The sequence below is a fragment of the Panthera uncia genome, chromosome A2, assembly GCF_023721935.1.
Source record: "Panthera uncia isolate 11264 chromosome A2, Puncia_PCG_1.0, whole genome shotgun sequence".
NCBI classification, from domain to species: domain Eukaryota; kingdom Metazoa; phylum Chordata; class Mammalia; order Carnivora; family Felidae; genus Panthera; species Panthera uncia.
In genome coordinates this window covers 102,691,872-102,705,769 of record NC_064816.1, presented here as the reverse complement: position 1 = coordinate 102,705,769, position 13,898 = coordinate 102,691,872, and the positions used below count along the sequence as shown (strand labels likewise).

Below are 13,898 nucleotides of genomic sequence, written 5' to 3'. Positions count from 1 at the left end.
TAGCTGCTGTGCTATGTTGACTCTCATTAATATATAAAGTTCATGGGTGCCTGGGTGGCTCAGTAGGTTAAGCATCTGACTTCAGCTCAGGTCATGATCTCATTGTTCCTGAGTTTGAGGCCTGCAGCAGGCTCTCTGCTGTCAGCACAGAGCCTGCTTCAGATCCTCTGTTCCCCGTCTCTCTCTGCCCCTTCCCCACTAAGCGTGCATGCACTCTCCCTCTCAAAAATAGACATTAAAAAAATAATAAAATAAAACAAATAAATAAATAAATAAATTTCACATTCAAACATTCTTCAATTTAGTTGTGGAAATAATTTTCTCCCATAATTACCTACTTATTATTTAGCACTCTTCCTATTTCCCAGTTAATGGCATTCCATCCACTCTTTCTAACCAAAAGGAATTAAGAAACATGAATCTTCCTTTTCATGCAGATATCATTCATTACTATTAAACCCCAGACTCAAAATCCTAAGACAAAGTGCTTTTGGACAATAAAATGTAGCTGAGGTCAATTTCACAAAGCATAAGACTGAAATCAAGTAAATTATTTCACTAGGCCTCATTAATTCTATGGAGTGCCACATTTGGTGGTGGGGGTAGGGGTTGATAACATAGATCTGAAAATACTCTGAAAATTAAAAGACAGTTTAAATGTCGCATCCTGATCTGTACTGATGTCTGGCCTTGTTACAATCTACAATTATTTTACTTTTTGTGTGAACATCCATGCTTTACTAGACAAATAGTATTATGTTACATTCCAGAGTTCCATACCCTTTGAATGTTATTCAATACTCACTGTATTAAGGTATGTATTTATTTTCTTTGCTCTGCAAAAATAATAAGGGTTTCAAACAAGAGATTGAGGGCCCATACTTTGTTTTGAGGATTCAGGTTATAATAGTAGTTCCCCACTTCCAGCTCTCAGTCAGGTGCCTGTATAGAAAAATCTTTTCGTGCATTGTTATGTATTGCATATTCATGCCCCTCCCCCCAATTCATATGTTGAAATCCTACTCCCCCAATATGATGATATTAGGAGGTCAGGCCTTTGGGAGATAATTAGAATTAGATGAGGTCATGAGCGTAAAGCTCTCGTGAATAGGATTAATGTCCTTATAAAAGTTGCAAGAATGCTGGCTTCCTGTCTCTGCCCTTGTATAAGAATGCAAGAGAAGGCGGGAATTTGTGAACAGAAGAGGGCTCTCTGTGGCATATGACCATGTTGGTGTCTTGCTCTTGGATTTCTAGACTCCAGAACTGTGAGAAATAAATTCTTAATGTTTATGGGTTGCCCCACGTATGTTTATTACAGCAGCTTGAATAGACTAAGGCACATACATACACATACAAACATACTTATATAATACAAGCGTGTTATGAGATCACAATAGTTAATTTATAGAAGTTTTTCAAGTATATGCCCTTTGTACTTTAAAATTTTTTGCTTTATTTTTTAATGTTTATTTATTTTTGGGAGAAAGAGAGTATGAGCAGAAGAGGGGCAGAGAGAGGGAGACAGAATTGAAAGCAGGCTCCAGGCTCTGAGCTGTCCGTACAGAGCCTGATGTGGGGCTCCAATTCACCAGCAGTAAGATCATGACCTGAGCTGAGTCTGATGCTCAACTGACTAAGCCACCCAGGCGCCCCTTAATTGTTTTTTTAATGTATTTTTTTTATAAAATAATTTTACAGTCAAAGGTAAGTAGTTCCCCTCTCCTCTGACATCCACCCATCCCTACCCTTGCCTTTTTTGTTATTTTTGGGTTCTTATCCGGTAGAAGACTGTTAGCTTTCTGTTAAATCTTATATGGGTTTTTTGTTTTGTGCTCGTTTGTCTATTTATTTATTTATTTGTTTTGTAATTTTATCAATCCCCAGTCGAGAGAACTGATGAACTACTCAACTCTTTGTAAAGAACGCTCTGTTATTCTGAGTGACAATTTTATCTTTTCCTGAGTGAATTCATTAAGGCTTTAGGTGCCACAGAGACTGAGACTTAGGACCCTACAGATGGAAAAAACAAAACTGGAGATAGAAGAAAGGACTCAGGGGAAGCAAGGTGGGTGGAGGGAATCATTTCATCAATATTAATTGGTACCAATTTTCTATAATTCTTATTATAGCCTTTTCTTAGAAAAGAACATCTTTTATGTCCACGTGGTGATATTTAATCAGTATAATTAGTAGCCCTAGTGGTAGACTCCTTCTACCTGCTGCTTTGCTGCTTTGTTTTTGCTCTAATAATTTACACAAGGATTTCACAAACCATAATCCATAGAGCTTTAGTCCTATAAAATATTCTGCCAAGGAAAAATATTAGATGTTCAAATACTTCTGGTAAGTTCATTGTACTGTCTCAACCCCGCCCCCCACCATTTCCATCTCTAAGCACTAAACCACCTCCACTGAGATTTATTTCACTGGGAACATTAGCATAAGGCACATTAGCATATTAAAGGCTCTGATAAGTGCCAAAGGGTTATTTGTTTTGCTTTATTTTAAAGTGATTTAATTGCATTCAACTCAGCTTTTCTTAAATTTTCCCCCTGGCAACTTTTTCCCCCCCAGATAACCCCTATTAGTATTCCAAGATAATATCCTTCCCTCAGGACAAACTTTGGGAAACTGTGTTCCATTTATTGTGCAACCACAGTTATCAAGATTACACATTAGAAAGTGCTTGAAATCAGACTTGAGCAATTATTCAGCAACCATTTATCCATGGTCTTGAGGTGAATGGGAGTCAAATGAGCTGAGGTTGATGGCTCTTTTCCTCCATGTGCTGGCTCTACTGACTGTGGGTGAATCCTTTCACTTTGTGGGTATCAGTTTCCTTGACTATAAAGCGGGACACGAATATTGCTGTGGCTGGACTGTCCTCAGTATCCAACGGGAAAATCAAGCAGTCTGTCAAGTGCTTAGTGCGCAGAGCAGAACTCGGTGTTTTTCTTCCCAGCCATCTCTCACCCTGCTCCATTCACAAATGAACGGTTCAAAATTAGCAACAATGAAATTCCAATTAAAAACAAAATCTTTTTTTCCCCTTCAGGTTCTTATAAATTCTGAGAAAGACATCTACTTTACTTATCTTGGGTTAGTGGGTTAGTGATTTCCATGGCTACTGAAAAATAATTTTACAGGAGACTAATTGCAAAGCAGATCAATTTTTTGAATGAACGTCCTTGAAAATGTCTCTTTAATTTCCATTTAATTGGAACAGATTCATCTGCCATCCTTATTCATGCAAAACTCCCATTTGACACCACTTAGTTCCAAACTAAATGAGGTAATGTAAACGATAAAAGCAGCATCACTGCATAGAAACACAAATATTCGGCTCATACTCTGGTCCACAACTGAAAAAGTGAGGAAAAGGGACTCAGTGGCAAAACAAAGCCTGTGATCCCAACACTGAAAAGCGAAACCTTAACTGAAAGCATAAAAGAAAAAAAGGTAGAATTATAGGCCTTGTCATGACATTTGGAGACAGGATTTGTAGAAGAGAGTAAAAGATTCCATCTTGCTTTGAACGTACTTCTACGTTAACTCTATTCCTTCAATGTGTACATGGTACATGCTTAGTTCAAGCCAAGTCCAGTTCTAGGCAGGCTTGTAAATAAAATAATCGTCAAGTCCACTGGGATGCACTCTACCCTCCAGAGCTTACATCTTGTGTAGGTGGAGGAGAGGGCAAAGGTCAGGAAGCAAACAAAAACTAGGGGCACATAGGTACACAAGAGAGAAAATTGTAAACAAGCTAAATCCTCTAATGAAAATAAAACAGATTAATATGCTGGAGAGAGAGAGTTAGGAGAAACATGGGGAGATGTCATCAAAGTCCCCTCTAAAGAGGAGTTTTGCTATTAATGTACCTCTCCTTTAGTTTATGCCTTTCATTTGTTTGTGGGACGACCTATTATCTGCATATTTCTCATATAACACAGTGCCTGGTACACTGTGGCAGTGAATGGCAAACAGAGAATTTAATATGAGGACATAAATTTAAACTTCAGCCTAAGGGATTTAGTTTAGTTATTACTGGACATATCCCAATCCTGAAGTGTTAAATCCCTAAATGGCTTTGTTACTTTAAGGTCTGGATTTCCTTTCTGTCTTAGTCTGCTCAGGCTGCCATTACAAAATACCATAGAAAAGGGGAGCCTGGGTGGCTCAGTTGGTTAGATATCCACCTCTTGATCTCAGCTCAGGTCTTGATCTCAGGGTGAGTTTAAGCCCCGTTGGGCTCCACCCTGGACCAGAAGCCTACTTAAAATATAGCAACAAGCAAACAAACTACAGTACAGATGCCTTAAATGACTGAAACTTATTTTCTCACAATTCCTAATATTGGAAATCCACTATCACAGTGCCAGCTTGATCATGCTGTAGTGATCTCTCTTCCTGGCTTGGCTTTCCACTGTGTGCTCACAGGGCTTGCTATAGGGGAAGAGGGAGAGGGAAGACAGTAGAAAGGAGAGAGGCATGTGGGGAGGGAAGAAGGGGGAAAAAAAGGGATGGAGGGAGAGAGAGGGTGAGGGAGATTGGGAAAGAGATAACTTTCTCTTTCTCTTGAATCCCTTTTTCTTTCTCATAAAACCAACTAATATGTCTTGAAGGCCCCACTGTCATGACCTAATCTAACCCTAATTACCTCCCAAAGCCCTTGTCTTCCAATCCTATCACATTCACTTAGGGCTTCAACATATGCATTTTCAGGGGGATATCAATATTTAGCCCATAACATTGTTTTAGCAGCTTTAAAAATAGGATGCGTTTACTAAATTGTTCCAGTCATCACTCAATTACCTATAGAAATACAGCCGTGAATAAGATAAAGTCCCTTTTGCCCTAGAGCCTTAAGTCTAATTGTAGAAGCCATTTTGCATAAATTAGAATGGCAAATAAATCTGTTCAATATGTGATAGATTAGACATTTTCTTTAAATTTTGTAATGTTTATTTATTTTAAAGAGAGAGAGAGCACAAGCAGGGGAGGGACAGAGAGAAAAGGAGACACAGAATCTGAAGCAGGCTCCAGGCTCTGAGCTATCAGCACAGATACATGGGGCTCGAACTCATGAACCACAAAATCATGACCCGAGCTGAAATCAGACACTCAACCAACTGAGCCACCCAGTCACCCCAGATTAGACATTTTTAAGAGAAAAAGTTCTTACAAGTAAGCTTCTAACTGGCCCCCAAATGATCATGGACACCTGATACTCACAGCTTTGTGCCATCATCCATCTCTCACATCTTACTGGTCTATGTGGCCAGTAGCATGAGGTAGAATTGATGGTTTGTCATTTCCAAGATTATATTGTACAAGACTGTGGCCTCCTTCTTGAGGTTTCTCTCTTTTGGATTATTTGTACTTGAGAAGTCATGCCATGAGCAGCAGTAGGGAGAAAACCACATGGTTTAAAAAACTGAGCTATAGGGGCGCCTGGGTGGCGCAGTCGGTTAAGCGTCCGACTTCAGCCAGGTCACGATCTCACGGTCCGTGAGTTCGAGCCCCGCGTCAGGCTCTGGGCTGATGGCTCAGAGCCTGGAGCCTGTTTCCGATTCTGTGTCTCCCTCTCTCTCTGTCCCTCCCCCGTTCATGCTCTGTCTCTCTCTGTCCCAAAAATAAATAAATAAACGTTGAAAAAAAAAAAAAACTGAGCTATATAGCTAATAGTCATAAGGAACTGAGACTGCAAACCACCACATGAGTGAGCTTAGGGGACGATTCTTTTCTAGATGACTGCAGCTCTAGCCCACAGCTTGACGACAATCTCAAGAGAGACCCTGAACCTGGAAACATCCAACTAAGTTGCTTCTAGATTCTTAATTGATAGATACTATGAAGTAATAATTATAGATTGATTTAAGCTGCTAAATTGGGGGGGGGGTTTGTTACTCAGTATAGAGAACCAATGCAAGTCTTGGATTGCGGATAGTTTGAGAAACAATGGTGTGGAGCATTCTTGACTATTAGATATTGAAGGTTTAAGTAAGAAGTAGCTAGTTCTTATTAAGCATGGCTGGATGTGTTAGAAAATAAGACCAATTATGGCACTGTAACAAACTAGATGAGCTGTTGATACTTCTTCCAGCTGTAAGATCACATTATCCAGAATCCAAGCACTGTTATCTCCCATTACGTCAGGAATGAGTCAAATAACAAGAGCTATTTATAATGAATGTCATGGCCTTTTCCTGTATTTTAACCGATAACACTTATTATTTTAATAATTCTGAGTAGATTTCAGTAGGAGTGGGTGTGAGAATGTGTGTATGTACAGGAAAAAAATATCGGTTTTAACTCTAAATGCAAAAATTATTTTTAGATATCCTCCATACACATACCTGAGGCATGGGATTCTGCTTCCTGAATGCCTTTCTGATAATGCCTTCCTTTATTGATTCAAATGATCCTCCTCTTTCCTAACAAGGGTAAGACTTTCATTCATAAGTAACTTCTTTTCTGGGTGGAACAGGTTGCCTGGAAATACATTTGATAAACCAATAAGCACTGATAATATTTGACAGGATAGAAACAGAGAGTAACTTCAATTTCGAATACAAAAGTGAGCCAAGACTAAAAACCTGAGTTTTATTTAGAGTTGTCAAGCAGATACAAAGAAGATTTGTAGCTTTCTTTGATGTGCTTACATGAAATGCCTATAGTCAAACGGCTATTTTTAAACTTGAGAGGAAATTCAGGACAAAAGGAACATTTTAAATATAAAAGGGAATTCGGAAAGATCACAAAGAAGTGAAATCACGATTATAAAGTTCAAAGACACATTGTTCTTCAAATGCCAAGAAGCTGACTTAAGTATCATTGGTGACCCTCATTCAAGGGAGACTTTCTAGGTTTTAAGGAAGCTATGGACAGGAGGCCATTCTTTTGCCACCTTTTCAGAAAATGCCGTGTTTTGGGAAATCATTCTTTTTTACTTTCTTGAGACGAATTCCTGTGTGTGCATTATTGTCAAGCAACATTTTCTCTCTTTCAACTACTACGCTACACTTTTTGAACTTAATAAGGAGATCTTAATAGCAAGATCATTGGCCTCTTGTGTCAGGAATCAAGTCAGCCAAACCACCAGAGACCAGGGAGAGGATTTTGATGTGTCAGTCCCCTGCCTGCGCAGGGGAAATACTGGAGACCAGAATTGGCCCCCACATAGATAGGAAGGTAAAAAATTGTTCTAAACATGGGTAAGAAGTCAGGCTGAGTGTTCCCAGGTGTCAAGGACAGTTCTAAAAGTCATCCCTAAAGTCATAAGGATATAAACATGGCATATTTAGGCCAATGAGGACTAACAGAGTGAGATCTACTGTCTTATGTCATAGTAAAGTTCGAACAGATAAGAAAGGCAACTTTTATGGAGTTCCAACTCTGCAGTTTAAGTACAATGGCTCATTTCTTCCTCACAGCGGTTTTGAAAAATAGGTTTTATATACATTATATAAATTTACAAGTTGAGTCTTAGAGAGATAAAATGATTTGACTCGTGTTAGAGTCAGTATTCAAATCCATGACTTTCTGATGCCAAGTTCTGTTACTACTAGGTGGTATTTTCCCCCATGTGGTTGAGGTCAACACAGCCATTGATTAAAAATAAGAAAATTGGGGGATTGCTTTTGTAAGGGATCTCAGGGCATCTACTACAAACCCTTGATTTAATAAATTTTTAAAAAATAGGTCACATTGATACAAGCTATGATTCTGAATTCTATATTTCAGATACATTAATGTTGGTCATATAAATATCAAAGCCTTAGAAATCACAAAGAATGTTTTCTTAAAAAATGAATTAAATGTACAAATATGAAAAATATATGTAGTTGAATGCCACTTTCAATTTTCCTTTTGACAATAATTTTAAGAGCAAAGTTTTATCTAAAAACCATTTGTACATGGGTAATCAATCAGCCCTTTTCAATTGTCCAGTAAACTTTTGTTTTCAGAAGTAATTGCTCATAACATTGCTTAAATATTTGAAATTTGTTTATATTTGTACGGTAAGGCAGTTCAGCAGGATGTTGTCCATTTACTGATTCATCCTGCAGCAGGCATTAAACACCTTCTATATGCCTTCTATGACTAAGAACACACTCGTAATCAAGATCCTAATGAGTTTATCAAATGAAGTACAGTCTGAAACATTTACACATAATTTAGGACTATGGAAAAATACCGGCTTTGAGAGCCCATAAGGAGTTCTCCTAATTCTACTTTGGGGATCATAACAAGATAAAACAAACTCTTTCCAGGAAGACGTTCTAGAAAAGGTACTTTGTGAATATTCCTACCAATGTCTAATACACATAAAAGGTTAACTTGTTAATGATTTAAATTTTTCTAAATCAAACTGTATCCCAGAAGAATAAAACTCCATTTCTAAAATGGACTTTTAGAAACCTTTTTTCCTTTGTTAACTAACCTTTTACATTTGAGGAAAGCAGAGAAACTACACCTGTATCTCTTGCGGTGGTTCAGAAAACAACTCTAAGAGTAGAGCTTGGTGACCTTTGTTGTTTTATTGTTTATTTTTTTATTTTATTTTATTTTAGCTATTTAAAGTTGCTAATACCATGCTTTCAATTCTAAAAGATATGCAAGGTGTCCTTTTTTAAAGGAAGGCAAATGATTTGTATTTTGTTCTTTGCTTATCAGTTATTCCAAACCATGTATCACCTAGAAGACCCCTGACCAACTACATATATTGCTGTTCTACAAATGAGAACACCTATGGTTCTCACAAAACAAATTATAACTTAAACTACTAATTCATTCATTCTTTTAATAGATTAAAGAAATAGGACTATAATACAAGCATATTGTAACAAGCCATTGTAAGTACTAGAAGAAAAATTTAGTTACTTTTTACATCACACCTCCAATCTTATCTACTGGAGGTACAATAAAAGATGGATATGTGTCTTTCTTTTTGATGATAAAAAGAATCAATATGTTAGGGGCACCAGAGTGGCTCATCCGGTTAAGCATCTAACTTCAGCTCGGGTCATGATCTCGCAGTCTGTGGGTTCAAGCCCCATGTCGGGCTCTGTGCTGACAGCTTGGAGCCTGGAGCCTGCTCTGGATTCTGTGTCTCCCTTTCTCCCTCTGTCCCTCCCCAACTCACGCTGTGTCACTCTCCGACTTTCAAAAATGAATAAATGTTAAAAAAATTTTAAAGAATTAATATGTATAGATAAATAAAGTATCCATAAAAAGAAAAAAAAAGTATTATAAATATATATTATACATTCTCAGTTGGCAGTGATATTGCCCCCAAGTGTTGAAAATTGATTCTTGGAGGAATGGATGTTAGGTATTACAATTGTTTTTGACTCTCCAAAGAATTACAGGACATGAACAGATATACACTGTATCTGTGGTATTAAAATTTAATGGGAGGAGGGCAATTAGGGATAAAAAAAAAAGTCTGAAAGGGCTCCTTGGGGGGGCAATAATGAAAAATGTTGAGAAACATTGGTATATATGTGTATGTATATATATATGTGTGTGTGTGTGTGTGTGTGTGTGTGTGTGTATCCGTATTTGTGTATATAAGTACACTTTTATGTACATCATTTTTTTTATTTTGAACAAAAATAGGATATATTATTCTCTCTATTCTGTCTCTTTGTTCACTTGACATGATCTGTCACATGTAAATCAGAGCTGACATATGCAAATACTTAAAGAGTTCAGGTGAGTAACATAACAAGAAAACCAGGGGTTGGGGAAGAGTATAGACCATAGCAAAATTGAGAGCCCATGCTCCTTTACCCTTTACCTCTTAAGGAGTAGCAGTGTCCAGCTCCAGCTAATAGTTGCCATGAAAGAATATTCTCTGATTTGACAAACAATACTAGAAGTCTCAATTAAAAAAAAAAAAAAATTAAGTGTTAATTCATTTTTGAGAGGCAGAGAGAAACACAGTGTCAGTGGGGGAGGGGCACAGAGAAAGGGAGACACAGAAGAGACATTTCTCCAAAGAAGACATCCAGATGGCCAACAGACACATGAAAGGATGCTTAACATCGCTCATCGTCATGTAAATGCAAATTAAAACCACGGTGAGGTCTCATGTCACTCCTGTCAGAATGGCTAAAATTCAAAACACAAGAAACAACAAGTGTTGGGGAAAATTTGTAGGAAAAGAAGCTCGCATGCACTGTTGGTGGGAATGCAAACTGGTACAGCCATTGTGGAAAACAGGAAGGAGTTTCCTCCAAAAGTTAAAAATCAAACTACCCCTGTTCAGGACTACTGAATTAGAAACTCTATGGATCTACCCAGTAAGCAGAATGTTTAATAAGGAATTTCTTATGCAATTTCAAGTTTGAGGACCAAGGACATTGCATACTTTTTAATGGATACATAACAGAATTGAACTCCAAAATGTGAAAGCATCACACTTTGTTAAAACCATTCCCTTATTATGCTACATCTTCTTTATCCATTCCTCAATCAGTTGATGGACATTTGGGCTGCTTTCCTATTTTGGCTACTGTAAATAATGCTGCTGCAAACATAGTTGCTGCATGTATCCGTTTGAATTAGTGTTCTTGTATTATTTGGGTAAATAGCCAGTAGTGCCATTGCTGGATCATAAGGTAGTTTGATTTTTTAACTTTTGAGGAAATGCCATCCTGTTTTCCACAGTGGCTGTACCAGTTTGCATTCCCACCAACAGTGCATGAGAGCTTCTTTTCCTACAAATTTTCCCCAATGCTTGTTGTTTTTTGTGTTTTGGATTTTAGCCATTCTGAAATGTCTGTTCGTATCTTCTCCCCATTTTTAATTCGATTATTTGTTTTTTGGGTGTTGAGTTTTATAAGTTCTATACATATTTTGCATACTAACCCTTTATTGGATATGTCACTTGCAAAATCTTCTCCCATTTCATAGGTTGTCTTTTTAGTTTTGTTTATTCTTTCCTTCACTGTGTCTAATTTTAGGATCTAATAGATATTGTCCATTTTAGGATCTAGTAGGTATTGTAAACTTATTTTAAAAATGTTGCAGAGAGGCGCCTGGGTGATCAGTCGGTTAAGTATCCAACTTCAGATCAAGTCATGATCTCATGGTTCCTGAGTGCCAGCCTCGCATCAGGGTTTCTGCTGTCCACACAGAGCTCACTTCGGATCCAGATCCTCTGTCTCCCTCTCTCTCTGCCCCCCCTCCCCCACTCTCCCTTTCTCTGTCTCTCAAAAATAAATAAGCATTTTAAAAAAATGTTGCAGAAAGTCAAACTCTGACCAGCAATATATGCGAGCATGCTTATCCCAACATTGACATCCCTGGGTATTAGAACATTTTTTAATGCTCTTCATTTTTTTAATGTGCATAATGTTCTGACTTAGAAGGCAGCTAAGAATTTTTTTCTAAATTTTCTTTTTTCTTTTTCTTTCTTTTTCCTTCCTTTTCTTTCTCTCTCTCTTTCTTTCCCTCTCTCCTTTCTTTCCCTCTCTCTCCTTTTTTTCCTCTTTCTTTCTTTCTTTCTTTCTTTCTCCCTCTTTCTCTCCCTCTCTCCCTCTCTCTCTCTTTCTCCCTCTCTCTTTCTCTTTTTCTTTCAGAAAGAGAGTAAGGGACAGAGAGAATCTTAAGCAGGCTCCATGCCCAGCCGACTTGGGGCTGGATATTATGACTAACCGCGAAATCATGACCTAAGCTGAAATCGAGAGTTGAAGGCTTAAAAAACTGAGCCACCTAGGTGCCCTGAGAAGTTTTTAGTCATGTGTTTGCATTTCCTCCTTTCAGAGGGTTTGCAGATATCCCCAAGCTGACAGTGGCAGGGTTGAGAGGTGAGCCAGCACATTGTACACAGTGTCAATTTTTTTCATATCCTTACCTTCTTCCTAGGGTCCACCCTCCCATCAAATCCCTGTTTTCTTCTCACAGGGAGCTCACTAAGCCATTCATTATTTTGTACCATTTTGGCAGGTCTCTAAGTTTTCCTTTGGAATTATATTCATTTGTTTATTTCCTTTGCCCATTTACCTACTTAATAGTCTATTTTTTCCTTATCAATTTGATGTAGCTCTGTGAAAACTAGGCCATTAACAATTTGCTTTATATAATATTGTTAAGAAATGAATTATGAAAGCTACTATTTTACTTAATTAACCTAATTTGAGCAAATTTAATTCTAATCATATTAATCATTTAAAACAACTAGTATCATTTTTCTTTTTTGCTGCTTTTAGAAACTCTATTTAACATCATGCATTTTCAGTATAATGCTATAATAAGTTAACTGCAGAAAAGCCACTAATGAATATTATTTCATTATTAACTCACAGCAAAGGAACTATAAAGCTTTAAGTAGCTTATAGGAAAGTTAAAAACTTTCCAAACTTAGAAATGAATTTTTTTTTTTTTTTTGAGGGGCGAGGGGTCTTTCTCTCAAGAGCTCCTATTTCAAGACCCATATGGGATTCCAAAATACAAGTAAATAAATGTCAAAGCCTCTTGGCCTCTGCTCTGCCATTCTTTGCCTGAAATCCTGCCAAAATGAAATTTTCCATTCAAGGACTGGCATTTACTAAGCTGATTTTTTTAAAGACTCACTTTCAGAAGTAGTGGAAATTCTGTGCAACTTTTGACGTTCCTCTCTGTGGATAGAACAGCTGCCTCTGTAGACATTTTCCACAATGGTAACTTTTTTTGAAAAACAGATTTTTAGTCCTTCCAATTCTTCAGCAACTGGGTCTATTGGCTTTTCCTAGTGCCAAGCATAAAAGATAAACAGCAGTCAAACTAAAAGCTGGTGTTTCACTAGGTATAGCAGCACAAACAGGAAAGAAAGAGAAAGGACAGAAGGGAAAGTGGGAGAGAGGAGAATGGTCTAATAGTTCACTTGCTGGAGGGGCAAGTGAGATAAATCTCAGAAAAATTGTCTCAACAAAACTGAGCTGTAGTGAGACTGGCTGTCTGCTTATTCACATAACACCATTTTCAGTTACTGTTAAGATCAAATAGTTAAGAGCTGAGTGCGTTTAAAGAATCCAAGGGGGAAATATGGAGCCCCCTCAGAACAAAGTAAAGTGTTAGGATTAGGGTGCCACCACTTCTGTTTGCCCAGTGTTGGTGGGAAGAAGGGGGAGTGCTTTTGGGAGCCTGTGAAAGAGTGGGGACTGGGAAATGGAAACTAAAATTGTCAGCCAGCAAAATCCTGCAGTATCCCTGAGTGAAACTTTAAAAAGTTAACAAGAAACTGCGATAAATTCAAGGTAAAAATGAAAATTACAGGAAGTTAGGTGAGAAAACTGAAATCCATCTGAAATCGAACTGTTTGCACTTCTAAAAGCAATGGCTTGAAGCAGCAAGTTACTAGTCTGTCTTGAGGCTTTCTTCCTAACCTACTTAATTCTCGAAAAGCCTTTCACTGTTTTTCTCATAGAGAGTGCACCCTGAGATGATCTCCCTGCGAGCCTTCCTTTAATTTCCGACTTCTTTTCCTCTTGTCAGACCTAAGGCTCCTTTTCCTCATAGAGTATTTGCTCAGCGACGAATCACAGAGGAGGTAGCGAGGTAGAAAAAAGTTTTGTGGTTTGGGAAACTTAGGCCTTTGTTGTGTCATTTCCCTTGCCCCTCCACGCCCCCAACCACGTGACCAGGAAAGGCCGGAATTTTGTGAATGGAGCCGAAAGGTTGCTGCTGGGGCGGGAGAAGCTCCGCCCCTTCCCTGGAGCGGCCAATCTCCTAGCGGAGCGCTGCGAGGTCAGCAATAAACAACAATGGGCTGGGAAAACACGAGACGTTATTGGCTGCGGCAAGAACCTCGCGGGGGCCTACCCTGAAGTTCCACCCTTTCCCGGTTACCCTGGATACCCGTCCGGCTCTGGCTGCTGAGGTCTTCGGAAACTGTTGCTCACGTTACA

At 38.3% G+C, this 13,898-nt stretch overlaps 1 long non-coding RNA gene across 2 annotated transcripts in view; it reads right to left on the bottom strand.

The window, feature by feature from the left end:
* Positions 1–13,566, bottom strand: part of LOC125929966 (uncharacterized) — a 46,997-nt gene extending 33,431 nt beyond the window's left edge. The window contains exons 1-4 of one of the 2 annotated variants that reach the window (XR_007460018.1): positions 13,265–13,566; positions 12,586–12,739; positions 6,360–6,495; positions 2,623–2,977 (exon numbers count right to left, since the gene is read on the bottom strand). This is a non-coding gene — a long non-coding RNA (uncharacterized LOC125929966). Of the gene's footprint in view, positions 1–2,622; positions 2,978–6,359; positions 6,496–12,585; positions 12,740–13,264 lie in introns of those variants that run through there. The other variant, XR_007460019.1, reaches the window with a different exon arrangement.
* Between the last annotated feature and the right edge of the window lie 332 nt (positions 13,567–13,898).